This window comes from Hoplias malabaricus, chromosome 11 (assembly GCF_029633855.1).
Source record: "Hoplias malabaricus isolate fHopMal1 chromosome 11, fHopMal1.hap1, whole genome shotgun sequence".
Classification (NCBI taxonomy): Eukaryota; Metazoa; Chordata; class Actinopteri; order Characiformes; family Erythrinidae; genus Hoplias; species Hoplias malabaricus.
Window position 1 is genome coordinate 31,320,914 of NC_089810.1, and position 15,604 is coordinate 31,336,517.

At 38.8% G+C, this 15,604-nt stretch overlaps 1 long non-coding RNA gene across 1 annotated transcript; it reads left to right on the forward strand.

The window, feature by feature from the left end:
* The first annotated feature begins 2,136 nt into the window (after positions 1–2,136).
* On the forward strand, positions 2,137–6,748 carry LOC136710090 (uncharacterized). Its single transcript, XR_010804567.1, has 3 exons — positions 2,137–2,238; positions 2,354–2,628; positions 5,900–6,748. It is a non-coding gene; the product is annotated as an uncharacterized lncRNA (long non-coding RNA).
* Positions 6,749–15,604: the final 8,856 nt, after the last annotated feature.

Genomic DNA, 15,604 nt, shown 5'->3' on the forward strand with positions numbered 1-15,604 from the left:
AAATGTTGCAAAGCACTGTGTAAAAGTGGAATATATTGTCTCAGTTTATAAATAACAATATACAAATTGGTTCATATTTATACTGATCCCTAAATAGTAAATAAGGGAATATGTTATTGTGTGTCCAAACTCATTGTCTAGACTAATTGGCAGCTAAAAACATCCAAATTTTTGGCTCCTTTAATTTTATTTCAGTCCTTGAATGTGTACAATTACACTTAATGGAGCTCAATGCAGATAGGAACAACTGGAGTAAATTAGACTGTATCTGTGTCTTTGTAGCGTAACTGTATATAGGAGTAAATGGCTGTAGCTTGTGTCTCAGTATTTAAGTCTGCTAAAGTGGAAAAAAGTACAATTATTATTTTCTCTAGTGAACCATTGTATAAAATGTTAAAATTAATGTCTCAGGGCTGCACTCTGAAAATAATAAATCCATTCTGATAATGCTCATTCTGTCTACTCTTATGTCAGTAAATATAGGCAATGATTTAAAACAGAAACATATAAAATTTAGTTTCACTATAAGTAATGACATCAATTTTGAATAATTACGATTCGATATAAGGTTTGATATGATTAATCACACCACTTATTTAGGTGCTTAAATGCTGTAATATTAAATATAATACTAAACCCAATATTACCCCAACAAAGCCAGTGTTACCTTAGCAAAGTACATTAGACGAGTACTTTTAATCACAAGAGCAAACTGTCTGTATGACAATGAAGTTTCTAACTCAGTTCCTTCAAAGATCTGGATGCGTGACATATTATCCTCCCTTCATTACAGAGACGGGTCTTGGTGATTACTCAATAACTTATAAGGAAATTACAAAATGAGTCACGCATTAGAAATTAATTATTGACTAGTTTAAAGTGTGAAATTGAAATTTGACAACTCCAAGCCATTTGGGAATGAAGATGAATAGGTGGTACAAAACATTGAATTCAAAGAGTTAACATTTTTACCTGTCATTTTTAGGCTTTTAATTGTGCTACTGTGGTGGTGCTATTCTGGTTTGCCCTCTAGCTTCATCCAGCTACTTTTAGTTTGAAAGCTTTCTTCTTTGTCCTTCTTTTCTCCCTCTGTATGTCTCTTCAGTCTCTGTGCAAGCATGAGAACAGACTGATGTAGTACACATGCAGGTAATTAAATGACTGGAGGTTCCTGTGTCTTGTGGCCTATATAGAAAATAAATACGTTTTCCCCTTTGAATGCCTTAATATCATTAAAAAAAATTGGTTTACCACATTACTAATGCTTTTAACAGTTTAATGCACCCTGCCATTAGACTCTGAAGCTGTGGAAATATTCTAATAGAGTGGACTGTCATTGAGCACAATTTTTAAAAACTTCAGCAACACTGCTGTCTGATCCACTCATACCAGCACATCACACACTAACACACACTATAAATCAAATCCAATCATTTGTAGTAATCCAAATATAATGCAATGGTGAGAGAATTAGCTACATTTTATGTGCTATACATTTTCTTTGAAATATGAGCATGAATGCTATAACATTTACTCAGGGAATAATAATAATTAAAAAAATTAACAAATAATAAACTGATGCTAAACACAAAGAAAGGCTACTTTTACCTGGAAGTCTAGTCCAAACCTGGTCTAATACCCACCCTTTTTGTGGGTTGAATGGCAGACCACTAGTACACACACACAAAGATAACAAGACCAAACTAATATAAACATAATTTGTTTCAATATAACAATACTATCTAGTATAGTGTTTGCATACACTGTAAAAAGTGGGACTGGGGTCAATTAATATTTAGTTAAAAACTAATAGTAACTTGCACTTAATAAAGACTTCTTGTAGTTTGAAATCAAATTGAGCTTAATTCAACACATTTGAACAAAGTATTCATTGCAATTTACACAATTTTGGCTCAATAAAATTAGCTGGGATATGTGGAATAGAATTTATTCATATTTTATGAGTAACACCAAAGATCCAGAAAATGTAATAGATTTTACTCATTGGGAGGTCTTTCATTTTAATCATACACTTCCGCCCAAAGCATTCTGAAACTCGTGGACACCAGCGTTGTTGGGTTCTGAACGTCCTCGGACTTCCCAAAGTGAACAGCTTTTAAATTATTAACAGCAAAAGAACAATTTTTATCTAAAACTGTGTATTTTGTTTGAGGCGCTCTTAAATGTGGCGACACGCAGTTCTAAGCTCCGCATTTTTAAGGTGGATCGGTGTTTGAGGTGGGGGACGACAGTTGTTTGTATGTGGGTGAAGTTTAACTTGTCTGTAAGTTTTTAATCCACTGATTGATTTACCAGAGACACTCATTTATAACTCGATGTGTTTTGTTTGTAGCACTGTCGCTAATGCAGTTAGCCGTCTCCGGAGTTTGAAGTCATTTCCACCTTAAGAGATCCGAAACCGCAAAACCATGGAGCAGGACTAGAGTAATCCTCATTTCTGTTCGTTGTTTTCAACGTTTGGAGTTCTTTTCTCTGTCTAAAACAACACCAGACGCCTCTGCTATGAACAGGGAGAGAGAGACCTAGCAGGGAACTGAGGCGGTTTATTACAAACACCGGTGCTTCGTAAAGACCGGTTTCGAGCACAGACTGGAGAGTTAGCTGATGGTGAGGAACAACGTTTGATTAAAAAACAAAGTGTTTTTGTGATTACAATCCTGAATTACGGTTTTAAGAAGCTGATGTTGTGCTTTCTGTAGTTTGTATGACGTTTCATGTGTCTGTTGACGGTATAATGAAGCCATGACAGGACGCTCAGTCTCTGTGAGAGTACACTTTCAAACGGTCATTGCAGCTCTAGCGCACTCTCACTTCACACACAGAGCTGCGTTTGAACACAGGCAATGATTCGTCTGTTTACTAAACTCAGTATATCAGAATGCATGTTTTCATAATATTGTGTAGGAACACCTAGCTACATTTGTTTTTATTTTTAGTCTCTTTGGTTTCCTGCTAAGTTTAAAAAAAATCTATTTCCCAATCGCGTTTTCTCTTTTCGCGCCATATACCCGAGGGTTTCTGTTAAAGTAGACCATTCAGATCACTCTGAATTTTTACTGCTGTGTTATTTCTGTGTCAGAAGCGGTGTTATTTTCACTGTTTATTTTCACTAATTTGTGTTTCGGGCAGTGTGTTGTAGCGTTCGAAAACAGGCTGCAGCTGATATGGCTCGCAGTTTACATTTTTTCAGTGAATCTGAATCGTAAAACTAAATTCTTGAGGGCACTACTATAAACAATATAATAGTACTTTTTAAAAAGCAAGAAAAATTCCAATTCCAATAATTTCTATAAAATTTTTGACCTGTGTTTGCTCACTGTCTACAGTCTGGTTTAAATGATTTGACTGTACAGCAAGGTTATATCTGTTTATATTTTATGTACATAATGTATTTCAAATACAAGACATCCATCCATCCATCCATTATCTGTAACCGCTTATCCAATTTTTAGGGTCACGGGGGGTCCAGAGCCTACCTGGAATCATCGGGCGCAAGGCGGGAATACACCCTGGAGGGGACGCCAGTCCTTCACAGGGCAATACAAGATATCATATTTTGTTAATAATTATACCCAGTCAATCTAATTAGGGCTCAGGATGCACCTGAACATAGATGAATAGAAAAGACCAACACTAAAACATTACACTTGCTTGTGAAGTTAAAACTAATATTCATCTTTTATGCACATTGACCTGTTGACTCGAACATGGCACAAAAAGGACATATTAAGTAGATTTAAAATAAAAAAATTATGGCAACAAAGTGACACGTGATATTATTGAATAGATGTAAAGTTACTATAATTAGTGAATAGAAACAAGCTTTCTCCAGAATCCTAGTACATGCTACTCAATGTTTGCCAGATATTTAGTAAATGTAAATCAATACTTGCAAGATATTTAGTAAATATTAATTATGTTTACTCAGATAAATAGTCCTTTCCTTGTGAAATTAAGTTGTACTTACTCAATATTTTTGAGCTATATTAATTCATATTTAGTCATGTTATTATTAAATCCAACAAACTGCATTTTATTAACATTTACATAATTTTCTTGCTTAAATTTAGTTAATTTATTCAATGAATGTTACTTAAAAGTTGGAAAATTAGAATCTACTCATTAATATTATGTGTCACTTTGTTGCCATCATTTTTTTAAGTAACTAATGGGTCACATTTTTTACAGTGTAGGTGATAACTAGGAGCTTGTTCACTATTCAGCTGTGGAGGTATTTCCGTTTTAGCACATTGCACATTCCCTTTTGGGGGCTGAACCCTCCCCTAAGGGTAAAATCCTTGAATCGCCCTCAGGTCTGTACTTAGCTGCTTGAGGAAAAGCTAACATGGACCTTTGTCAGAAAGCAGAAACTGTTACCTCATGCCATCCTTTCATTAGAAATCAGCAATTAATGTGGTGAACTGTTGCACCATGACTGAGCACATTGCAGCACCTCCCCTGGTAATTAGAACATGCTGTTTTTTTATTCTAAAGGCATGGCGGGATTTTTCAATATTCACAACTTTATGTAGGCAGGGTCCCTGGATTCTGGTAGTATTCCCATTATTTGGCTTGAACACCAAATTCTGTGTTGAATTTTTTAAAGACATGAACGGAACTTCTCAGATATGATCTGTTGATTTATTCATTTGAATTTTAGAAGTCAGGTAGCACAGTGGTGGAGCAGGTAATGTAGCTGCTACACTGCTCCAAGGTCCTGGGTTGAATCCATGCCTTGAGTCACTGTCTGAGAAGAGTGTGGTGTGTTCTCCCAGCGTCTATATCGGTTTCCTCCAGGTGTTCTGGCTCCCAAAGTCCAAAAATGCATATTATATGATAGATATGTGAAAATGCTCAAATGTGTTTGAGTGAGTGATCACCTGCAATGGGCCAGCACCCTGCCCGGGGTGTGTTCCTGCTTAGACTAAATGGGACCGCTACAATTCAGGCACCTGAAATTATTATTGATTAATGTCAGAAGACCCCTACAAGAACTTCCCTTTTAAACATTCAGTCAGTTGGCAGATAACCATCTCATATTTTGTCATTATGAGCTTGCAAAATGAATCATTTAAGAAATATCAACTTATTTCTAAACATGTTACCATTTATTAAGAGAAGATATAACATACATTTCATATTCCACAGGCAAATACAGTCTATTTGGGCAATGTCCAGAAAATGCTGAAGGCTCTAGAAAAGCTTCACATCAGGTTCATAATGAAAAATATTAGATATATTTATCGTATTTAAGTTCATTTCATTTGTTTAGTCCAGATATATTGCAGCATGTATACTATAAAATCCTGAATGGCTTATCACAAGTAAGTACATTTTTTAAAACTCTTAACTCCCCAAGATCTATATGCATATTCATGACTTGTGTGGGTATGTCGTTTCTTGGAGGCATCATCAGTTTGGGTTTGATGGCCCTCGTAAGGCATGTTTATCAGTGCCAGTCTTAGCCCCCTGTAGGGAAAGTAGAAGGAGGCTTGATTTGGGTGTGTGTCAGTTCTGGGTAAAAGGCAACTCTTTGGCTTTGAACACCACAGGAGACTGAAGATGAAGCTCCACTTTCACAGATTGACGGCACTGTCTTTTGTGCTCCCATAATTTTCCCTGTCACTTCGGAAGGAAACATATTTTATCAGACGCTGTCGGCCCTTTACACGTGTAAACATCATCACAAGATGCCTCCCGTTGGCAACGCTTTAAAATCTGCTTGTTAGATTAATCCCGGAGATATGTACTGGCTCTAAAGAGAGTGGGAACAATCAAGCTGCCAGTCGTCTTAACTCAGTAATGATTTGTGTGTACTAGTTTCTGCACTATGCACTACAGAGCGCAAATGTTAATTATTAATTATTGCCATTTTTAGGTAGTGTGTCAACCCCTTGGCATCCCGTGGCTCATTTCAATTGCTGCAGCCTACTCCACAACTTCTCCCAACTGTCTGCAGCCAGAAGTGGGGTCCTGTGTTCCATGGGGCTCTCTTCATTCAATACTGCAGGATTTGGAACATGACGTGGTTTTTATATCAGAAATGCTCCTGAACTGACTCTCAGCATGCCTTGATTAGCCAAAGCTTTTCATGTTTTGCATAAGTGTAATAGGCTTAGTTTTTATGCTCCATCCACCTGCTTGAGCCAATGTCCCTTCCCTGTCTCTGTCCTGATGTGAACTTGGGCTCTACCCACTAATGTATGTTTTTCAAACAATCTGAGAGGGTAGGGCCCCACTCAAATCAAGCTTTTACATTTTAAAAGCAACATGGACTATTTTGGGGAAGTGCTTTTGATTACATTTTGAAGCTCCACATATTTTAAGTTGGAACGGTCACTGCATGGGCTCAGAAACACTTCCCAAAATCACAGTTTGTTGCTGCATCCACAAATGAGAAGAAAACATCCAGGAATTCTGCCAAGAACCAAGCTCATTTAAGATGGACTGGGATGCAGTGGACTTGGACATCTATGAAGGCATTATTAATACTGAATGATATATATGGATGTTGGAGCAACATGCTGCAATTTGGACAATGTCTTTTTCTGGGAAAACCTTGCTTATTTCTTTACTTCAATGTCAACTATTAAAAAAAAAAAAACAGTTGGTGCATTATGAAATAACAAACTCTATACGAACTCTTCTTAGTTCCCAAATGTTTACAGAGTGATATTAAGAGGAGTAGTATACACTCTGTATCAACTCTCAGTATCAACATTTTAATATTGTCTTTGTAATATATTCAAATAAATGCAGGGTTTCCAGGATTTACACAACATTGCATTTTGTTTTAATTAACATTTTTTCAATGTCCCAATTTTTCTAGGGATCAGGTTTGTAGTTAATTCACTGATTAAAAATGTTACATGATATATACAAACATTTGCCTACCTCTTCTGTACTTTACAGTATTTTCATAGATTTTATATAATATAATAATTTGTGTTTGATTCTCTACCATCTTTCCTTAGCTCTAAAAGTTTCAGTGGCAATTGAGCTTACTTTGAGCCTATTGAAAGTGCTTTCAAAATCAGTCTTGACATTATTGTTGTGGGCAAGCCACCAACACCCTAGGAGCAGGAAGCATTTGTCAATTTTTCCCAGGGATAATGTCCTTGTTGTATACTAGTGGTCGGAGTGATTGATTTTTTTTTCCCCCTCTTGTTTTCCAACACAGCGGTTTGTAGCTCATGCTCAAATCTGCACCTCTTTTGTTTATCTCCCTTGGTATATCCAAACGTCTGAACTCCAGCAGACCTTTAGTTCCATGTAAGCACAAATAACATCTGTTGCTCGTTCAGCATGGTACCTGCAGATGTCCCACTCTAAACAAGTACTTGCTGAGCACAGGGGACAGTGGTGAAGGTAGTTGTTATCCTATGTTGTGGTGAATGTTCAGTTTGTATGTTTAAATGCCATAGTTTGACCAATAGCTCCGAAAGTTTGGCAAACAACTGTAACTGATTTGAAAGTACAAGTCATTTCTAAACCAAAAAGTGAAAACATCTGGAACTTTGGAAACCACAAATGCAGCTACAAAAGACTTGACCTGACTAAAGATTGATAAGACCACCGCTGACCAGATATTTTTTGTGTGGTGGAGTATTATATGCACAACATGGACCCCATCACTGTTGAGGTATGAGCCATGGGAGTTTGTGTTGTGCTGGTACAAGTATATCAGGTGCAGATGTGTTTCTGTGTCATAGCTGCATTAGAAAAAGTTCTCAATCAGTATATATCAATCCAACAGTGACCATGATCAACCAGTCATAAGGATGTGTCCACTGATAAAGCACTGGAGGATGACAACAAGAAAGTGGAAAAAGGACATTGTTAACTGTACACCCAAATTATATTGTGCTCAAGCCAGAGATCTGGGCCCAGGGGTAGTCAATACATTGTTCTGACACTGATGTGTGGTCATGGTGTGTTGTGCTGGTAAGAGTGTATCAGACACAGCTGTGGTGCTCGAGTTTTTAAAGATTGTTTTCACTCTCTGTCCTCACTGTTAGACATGTCAGTCACAGTCTGTAATTGTAGAACTACAAAGTGCTCCTCTATGGTCAGTGGAACTGAGAGAATGGACAGTGATTGTAGAAACAAGGATGTGTTCATAATTTTGTGGCTGATTGCTATGTATATTGATATTAGACCTTTCTAGCCCTCATGTTAAGCTACAGTACATGCTGAAAGCATTAAGCTAATATTAAAGAGCTGGTTTTGAAATGAATGCAGAGCTGTACACTTCAGTGGAATTTACTATCTTCAGAATTACATCATGGTACTCAGCAGATGGGAATATTTCTATCTGAGTCCCCACAGTAGAACTATGTGGTTTGACCTTGAAGATAAGCAGTTGGATGTCCACAAAGTCGACTTTTAAGAAACATATCGACTCGAGGTGGGAGTGTCCAGGCACAATTCAGCAGATTCAGAGAAGGTTGCGTCACCTGATATCTTAACTCCCACTAATCATCAGCATTGCACACTGATGTTCATCCTCGGTCTTCTTCTGGTAAAGCATGCTAAAAGTGTGGCAATAATTATTTGTTTATTTAAGAAGCGGAGAGAAGTTACAGTGAGTGGGAAGCGGAATGCGGGTAATGGTACTTTTACTTTTGTGGATGACAAAGACCAAATCGATGGGCGGATGAAGTGTTGTTATTTTCTATAATTAAATCCCATTAGAGCCGATGGCGGATCAATGGGGAAAGGGAAGTGCTGTGAATGGGGGGTTGTGTGTCCGGAAATCAGAGCACCAGCCTGAGTGAACGGCAGGAAGAATGGAAGCTGCCACTGAGATATGTGCTCCTTTCAATGCATTGGGAAACAGACTAACCCTGCTCAATGCCTAATTAGAGATATGCACTGCAAAATCAATGCCCTGGCCTGAAAGCTCCACAAATGTCTTACCAAAGTTAAATCCCAGCATCAATGGCCTAGAGTGATGTGTTTAAGTGATAGAAAGGCAGGTGTTTTATTATACTTGGGGGAAAAAAACGATGCCGTTAAAGACCTATACATCCAATACATGTTTTTAAAAAAAGTCCCAAAAACATCTCTGGTCTGTTTGCGCTTTAGAAAATGTTATGTTTTGCACCCTGCCCCTCTGTCTCTGTCTTAACTGTCCTATGTGTTCTCTTTCTTCCCTTTGCAGGCATGGATGAGAAACATTGATAAGCATGAAAACAGAAGAGGATGTTCCTCCATACCTGCTTTATAGGTTGGTAACGTTAATTACTTATGCTGCTAGAATTATATTACCTAAGGAAGAAACAACTCCAAATTTGGGAAACCACAAACATTAATTCATTCATTCATTCATTCATTCATTGTCTGTAACCACTTATCCAGTTCAGGGTTGCGGTAGACTGCCAACAGCAAGCCTTTAAATTTCTTTCTGGAGAACTACTTTTCTCCAGTTTGTGTTCATTGAGAAGCTTCATTCAGATTTTTTTTTCTTTCATCTTTTAAAGTGGATGTGTATGTCTCAGTAAAAAGCTGAATGTATATTTTTGGTTGAAGTTTAACGGGTCTGTATGGTTTTATTCACATTTGATAACAAAAATTAATTTGTAACTCAATCTGTTTAGTTTTGTAGTACTTTCTGCATTTACTTTCATACAAAATTAGCTACATTACCCCGAATTTGGAGTCAGTCCCACCAGAGATGGCCACATTTTTTGCAAGTTCAAGCCAAGTCTAACATCTTTGACCGGCAAGTCCATGTCAAATCTCAAGTCTCTCATCACGAAAGTCGGGCCTCAATGGCATCTGGTCCATACCATAACACTGTCATTTCTTATGAGTTTAAACATGTACTGTATTATCTGTTATTAATATACTCTTTAGAATAAAAACATTGATCAGTTGTATGATCACTTTTAAAAGGCTATTTCAATGCAATGTGTAGAAACCCATAAAGGAGGCTTTGTTTTAATTTTACAGTATTATTTTGCAATATTTTAAATATTCTTTTGTTCTGCACTATAGGATACATGTTGTTTGCGGTGAGCATCAGTTATGACTAATTATTAACTGGCTGTGTAGTCCATGCATTTCATGTGTATTCAGTGTTTAAAGAAAAAAAATCTGTATTGTAAAAAGTAGTCTGTGTGGGACTGAATTTTAGTCCTGTTTACGTGACTGGCTACACTGATGAATTTGAGAGATTACTGAGTGCGGCATGGTGTGTTTACCACATCTGGTATGAAACAGGCTTACAAAATGGAAGCCCTCTGCTACCTTTCATGTGCCTCTACCTTTATTTATGTAGGCTATGCTTTGCTGCAGACAACACAATAAAAGTTCAGCTGCTTCTGTAAACATACACCTACATATGAAAGAGATGCTGTAGGATAAATTAACCAGATATTTACTATAAATATGCAACCTACAGGCTTACATTTAGTCCTTTAACTAAAAATCCAACAAATAATATTTAATAAAGCAAAGTCTCAGATTTGAGTTCCCTATCTCAGAGTTCCACCTTAAGTAACTTCTGAAACAGTAAGAATAAGTCAGTATTACCCACCTATGGAGCAGAAATAAAGCAACATCCTCATCTCTTTTCATACCTTTCAAAGTTCAAAGGTCTCTCCACCATCCAACCCTCTCCAGATGCTGTGCCTGAGTCAGAGAAGGAGAGAGAGAACACCTGAGCCAGTAACAGAGAGCGTTTACCATTTCCAGAACTTGAGGAAGTTCAACAGTGATCTCCCAAGCTCTTGGCCTTAAACTTTGTTCCTTTCCTTCCACCAGAATTCCATGTCAAAGCTAGGAATTGTGTCCCTGTCACTTCTCATCAGGATTGAAGCCAATGGCCAGAAGGTTTCTGCAGATTATCTACTTTCCAATGTACTCTTAACATAATTGAAGTCTGCTTTGCTTTCCTGCGTTGGGGGTTCTAGCTCTCCTTTTCCACACTGTTGTTGCATTGGCCAGGGTTTTATCTCCTCTCTGCCCATTTATCAGCGAAGAGAGAGTGCTCTGGTTGCCCAAGTGTTTCCCTGGCCCGGTCGTCCAGTTCTGATGGACACAGGTGGTCAGAGAAAGCCAGAGTGAGCATCCACTACTCTTAGACCAGAGCGGTCATCCCTTGCTGCAGGCCGAGGCCCCCTGGGCTTATCATCCGTCTCCAGAAGTGCCCCCGCATGCTTTTGATTGAGTTTAATTTGCTCTCTCTCTCTCTCTCTCTCTCTCTCTCTCTCTCCACTAATATTTTCCCCTCGTCTTTCTTCAGTGGAATTTCCCTCAATCCCTTTGAATCTCTCTTTCTTCAGATTACCTCGCCTCTAACCTTTAACAACTGCCTCTCCTTTAATTCTGTCTTTGTGTCTTGTCTTCTGTCTAATTCTGTCTTTAATTCATTTGTTCTTTTTTGTTCTATTTCTTTCTTCATTTTCAGACCTGTCTTTTTCTTACTCTTATTCGCCTTCTCCCTTTGCTGCCTCTTCCTCTACCCTCCTAATTTTTCTCTCCCCCTCTCCTCACCTCTTTCTCTTTTCCTTCATCCCATACTGTCCTATGACCACACTCGTTGTTCCTCAACTTCTGTCCACCCTCTCCGCTTTCCTCCTCAACTGTTATTCGGCCTAATTTGACTTTTCTTCTGTTCTCTCGTCCCCTCCCTCTTTTTCTGTCATTTTTCGCCATCCTTCCTGTCTCATCAACCCATTCTTTCTGTTCCCCTTTAAAAGCCTTGAATATGAAAAGGAACTAGTGTCACATTGACTAAGGTGTGTTTAATATTGTTCACTGACCATAAGACAAACATGGGACTGCAGTTCAAATCCCATTGGTCTCAATGTTTTGGTTTTCCAGACTGCATTCAAGGAATTGCAGGGTTATGTCCAGCCTCATAAAAGTGGAATCTTTTTCAAGTCCTATCCTCCTGAATTTGGAGATTAAGGACACTGAATTGCTCTAATAAGACCCCTTTTCTTCCTCTTTCTTCCTCTGTTTTCAAAGTCGGTGAAGTTTCTAGCTGAGCTTAGCGTGGACGAGATTTTTTTTATTTTTTATTTTTTTTTCCTTTTTTCAGTGGAGACTCTTCAGAATTAATTTGGGTGCTGAGAGTGCGGAGCCCTCAGGGCTAAATCTGGAAGCTCTAGGCCTTTGATCTGCCAGGCTTATCTAGCCCACATTTACAGAGCCACATGAGGGCAGTGAGAGCTGGCGTTTGTTGTGTGAAAACTCCTCCACTTCTTTTCATCACCCACTCGCTCCCTCACTCTCTCAATGACTCGCTTGCTCACGAGCCGAGGGAGATGCACAACGTTGGCTGTGGGGTCTAATCACGCCCCCCTATCTTCATTGCGCTTCTTGCCTCCCAAAAATCCATCTGCAGTCTCTACCGTCTTTCTGCTACAGAGATTAAATTAAAATAGGATCCACTCACTGCAGTCAATCAACAGATGTAGCAGCTACAGACTGTAGGCCATCTGTTGCTCTGCTTGTGTTAGTTTGAGGTGCAAGTGGATCAGACTCAGCAGTGCTGCTCAAGTTTTTACACCATGTGTCCACTCACTGTCCACTCTGTTTACACACACTACCTTATTCAGTCACCTTGTATATGTAAAATAGACAGTAGCTCTTATGTTGGTTGTCCTCTAGTTCTTCATCAGTGGACACAGGACATGTTCAGCTGAATATTTTTGGTTGGTGGGCAACTCTTAGTTTAGCAGTGACATTGAGGGATTTAAAAAAATCAAGTAGCCTTGTTGTGTCTGATCCACTCATACCAGCACAACACCACATCAGGGTGAGGTTAGGCTTAGGCTTAGCTGCTAGGAATAGTGTTACACAAGTGCCAATAACTGCTTTTTTCTAGTATTCAGGAGCTTTGATTCAGGTTTGTGCTTCAGTTAAGGTTCAGGATTAGGGTTAAGGAAAGTTTTAAGGCTGCTGATTAAAACTAGGTTGCCAAAAATCCACATGTACATCCAGGAAAAAAAAAAAAAAAAAAAATATATATATATATATAATAGTATTATATTATACCCATCAGTTTGTATTTATCAGTTGTTTCACACTGGGGGCAAGGCCAAGCTGTTCCTCTGCATACTTTCTTATCCCCATTTCACCCTGCTCTTGGTTTTGACCCCCAAAAAGCAGGTATGATTTGGGTAGCTGATCATTCTCTGTGCTGCCGTGACACTGATGTGTTATTGGTGGTCTGTTAGTGTGTGTTGTGCAGGTAAGAGTGGATCAGACACAGCAGCGTTGCTCGATTTTATAAAGCCATAGTGTCACTGGATGACCAACACAAACTGTGCAGCAACAGATGAGCTACTGTCTCTGACTTTACATCTTCAAGGTGGACCAAAAAAAAAGGTGTGTGTAACAGAGTGGACAGTGAGTGATCCACTCATAACTGCATGACACACACTAAAATATCATTGCTGTGTCAGTGTCACTGCAGTGCTGAGGTGTCATATCAACATTGTATAAACAAATATTAAATGAAATGTCACTTCATTTACCATATAGTGGGCCCCAGTGTATGGGCACTGCCCTTTTTAAGGTGGAACTGTGTTGTTAGGTGATGTGTGATGGATAAAGTTAAAAATCTGCACAAAAATAATTTGGGAAATATGAAATTCCCAGAGTTTTCAAAATCTGTTCTTACTAAGTACCCAAGGCTTAACTCAACCACTGTGAACTACAAACACTCATCCGGGATCACAGAAAGTTCTGTGGCTTGAAAACAATGGTTGTAATTAAAGTCACAGCAGTGGTGATTTCTGCTGCGCTTCTTCGCGTTATCTCAGAATAAAACAACAAGCATGTGTCATAACTGCGGCTAATTGCCCGGCGCCGCCAGCTAGGTGTCAGTCTGAGCCGGTTAATGACGAGCTTGAGTGTTCACAGAGCTGGGACGTGTCTAGACTGCAAGACCACTGAGGAACACCATACAAACTGTCCCCCCCCCCCTCTCTATCAAAGGGCCCCCTTACACGGCCGTGTGTGTGACAGATATGACAGCTGGCTCGCATCCACACAAGCTGATCCAGACTGCATCCCTTTCTCTCCATTTTCACTGAGACTGGTAGATGACCACGACTGATGTGCTATATAGTGGTCATAGTGTACTTTTAAGCCTTACAGTTATGATGTTTTCATCATAAATTTTATATCAATGAACTTTAGGGATTTATTGCATTTGTATTTATTATATATTTTATTTATTTATTTATTATTATTATTATTATTTATTTAGTACTATGACCCTAAGATATATAGACAAAACAGACACATTGCTAAGTGGATTGGCTACTGAATAGTGTCCATAGGTATGAGTGAATGTGTGAGTGTGTGTCACCCTCCAAAGGACTGGTACCACCTCCTCGGTGTGTTCTTGCCTTACACCCAGTGATTCCAGGTAGGCTCCGGATCCACCACGACCCTGATCTTGGATAGATATGAATGTACTATTATATATTATACTATATGCACTATACTTCACTATATGTACCATACTTTACTGTAATGTAGTACGCTATGCCCTACTTTATTTTAGCGAAACAGCACGGCATAAAATGGTGTCCAGCTTCTGGTAAACTCTACCTGTGTGAGATCCCTCACCCAATGTGTCTGCCTTCAAAGCAGTCTCAGGGTTGGGGGCTATGATGTAATTCAGCTGGCATTAACGGGATAATAGGACTCTTTGGAGCTTGGAAACACATCCCCCCGCTGACACAGAAATCTAGTTACAGCTGCTACTTTTCACCACATGCAGCTCCCTCGGATGGTTTTAAATGGATTAATTTCGCCTGTGGTGTGTGTGGAGTGAAGCGAGTGCCATTCCGTTCCCAGCAAGCTCAGAGTGATGTCATCAGTCCAATAGGAAATGAGCAGCTCCGGTCTGGGAACATGCCAGTGTCTCCTGTTGTTTTCCTGAGCATGGGGAAGTGTCGGCGCAGCTTCATGTTTTTTTTTTTTTTTTTTTTTTTTTTTTGTGATTCCTAGTGTGTTATCTATAAGGTCTATAGATGATAGAGTATAGCTGTTATGAATTATGATCAATTTTTTCGGAGTCTACCATTGGATCTGCATTGAACATATATCCATGTCTTGCAGCTAACATCACTGTGTATAGTAGCTGCCATTTTGGTTACCTACTCATTACTCAAACAGACAACTCATATAGTCCTCATTTAGATGTTAAAATGAAAGTAATATAAGCTTGTGTCACATTTGTAAACAGATCTCTGTATATCTGAGTAAGTCAGTAGAAGAGCTTGGGCTGCATCCCAAATATTGCCATACTCCCTACATAGTACATATCACAGATTATAGACACTAATTATACACTAATATGGCAGACAAAAGGAACAGCCATTTCAACATACAACGTACACTGTGAGTGGAGAAAGCATTATATTATGACCTGAGATTCGCCCTCTGCTTTGCTGTGGCATGAAACATCTCTCACTGGTCACTCACATTCTCAGACAAGAATGACTGCTTTATTAATCTTTAAGCCAAATCAGAGGAATACGTCAGGCAGCCAGTCATGATAAAATGTTATCCTCCAAGAATCTCAGAGTACAGGGACAGCATGGTCAGATTATTT